Raw genomic sequence first — 2208 nt, 5'->3', positions numbered from 1 at the left:
AAATATTTTAGGAGTTGAATTCTGTCTCTCACTATTAGTCCTTATCTGTACAGAAAATCCAAGGTACCGTATCCCCCGTTCCTCAGTTCTTCCTCTTAAACGAATGAAGACAGACAACGTCACAGGGCGCAAGGTGAAAATTGGATGGGACCTGTTAGGAGGTGTTATCACCAGCTTAGATCCCTGAGCACTCACTTTCTAAATCTCAATTTTCTCATCATTAGAGTTACCTTCTCTTCTCCCAAAGTGCCACCGTGAGTGCCCATAGGGGTGTTTTTCCTAGATTGCTATGTTTTTTTGTTTTTGTTTTTTGTTTTTTTGTTTTTGTTTTTTTGTTTTGTTTTGTTTTGTTTTTTAAATTGGGCAGTGTTTTATTTTCCTTTACAATTTAATAAATACTTCTTGATGACTGCACATGGAGTAAGGCTGATTGGTAGTTCAGAAAGATCACAGCGATGGTGTTTTCCCGACACTGTAGTCTTCCATAGTGAGTGGAATGACTTGTATGATGTCACTGTCAAACCAGCAAGACTGCATTTATGCACCCTTCATTTTCAGGATTGTTGGCATACTTTCCCCAAATGACCTTGCCACCTTGTGTCACAAGGCCCAGCTCGCTTACATTCACTTCAATGACTGTCCCTTTGGTGATCACACCCAGGGTTGTATATAATGGGGAGGAGGGATTCTTTTTCACACCAAGTATAGGCAGGCAAAAGGTAGCTTTCAGCTCAGGGTGTGTGACATGGGCTTTTTTGAAATGTAGGCCCATTGGCCTAATGAACCTTTCATATTTAGGTGGTTTTCTTGTAAAACCATCACCAACAAAGCAGACTTTTGTAACCATTCTCTTCCATGCCTTCTTTTTTTCTTTTTCCTGTTCAAATAACTTTCAATACTTCTGTTTCTCCTTGGGCACGAACTTTGGGTAGAGGAACCTCCCATTTTCCTGCCTTTTCTTTCCGCTTCTGCTTAATCCTGTTGGAAAGTACTTTTGCTCTTGACTGCCCCTCTCTGTCCAGCAGGTAGGCAGGGACTGCTCCCTGTGGAGTCTTCTCGTCTTCCTTCTGCTTGGTGTTTCTCTTCTCATGCATCTTAATGGTCTTTTTCATTTGTATTTTCTCGGCATGGTGCTGTTTATGGTAGAGCTTAGCTTTCAGACGGATCTTTTTTTTTTTTTTTTTTTTGCTTTCTTTGAACGTTCATGGGCCTCCCGACCTTCTTTCTTTCTCTTTTTCTCATGGTAGTCCAAACCATATCCATATCATTTTCGGTGCAATTCAATATATTCTTTCAGTGGCATGATGACAGCCGTGAGGCAGCGGTCCGCGACCTCCCGGGTTCTAAAAACTTCTTAATCCCAGCGTTATCACTGGCCCACGAGCCTGCTTCACTCAGTGCTATGTTTTTACATTTGGGTTTTCAGTTCATTCTGACTTGTTTTCTCAGTGCCCATATTGTAAATATCTATTACTGGACTTGTTGTCATTGTTATATTTAAAGAAACATTTTAGCATTTTTATACATTAAATAAAGGTGAATCCTAACATAATAAAACTACATGAATCTCATCTTCGTTCTCTTTGTATCTTTGTATTGCATTAATTTCTAAGTTTAGACTCATATTAGGATGTTTATATGCTTCTATGGTTCCATGATAGGTTTAAAAATTTACAAATATTTGGAGTGTTACATAAATGGTATATTACCTCAATTGGATACAATACTGTATTAACTCTTCTATCCAGAAATGAACAAAAATCTCTCAGACTCACTTCGTGGTAATACAAGAGAGGAAATGAAGTAAATGAAAGCATTAATTGCTTCAAGTTAGAAGACTATTTTATTTTGGCTTATAGAGGAGATTAGTGAGATTCATGTGATAGTCAAATGTAGTGTATACTGTCCATGCCCTGCCCTTCTACCTCTGCTGCTTTTCGTTTGTTCTTCATGTCCTTAATCCCACGTTAGAAGAACCTTCAAGTGTTCCTTTACACTAGCTTCTTATAAAATTACCCTTGTTTTGGTAGAGTGTCAGGTAACACTGATCTTGCGTAATTTTTCATTTATGACTTTTCACCCTATTTTTTCACATCCACTACTACAGCATAATTATCAATTAGAAAACCTCATGGATGCTTCTTTTCTAGAGTTCTTCTTGTATTCATTGTCAAATTTCCTGACCCTGATCACCTTTATTCCTTGTCA

At 38.3% G+C, this 2208-nt stretch overlaps 1 pseudogene; it reads right to left on the bottom strand.

Moving 5' to 3' along the window:
- Window positions 1-359: 359 nt before the first annotated feature.
- Window positions 360-1303, bottom strand: LOC116897912 (annotated as a pseudogene).
- Between the last annotated feature and the right edge of the window lie 905 nt (window positions 1304-2208).

This window comes from Rattus rattus, chromosome 4, assembly GCF_011064425.1.
Source record: "Rattus rattus isolate New Zealand chromosome 4, Rrattus_CSIRO_v1, whole genome shotgun sequence".
NCBI lineage: Eukaryota > Metazoa > Chordata > Mammalia > Rodentia > Muridae > Rattus > Rattus rattus.
This window is presented reverse-complemented; position numbering and strand designations above follow the sequence as displayed.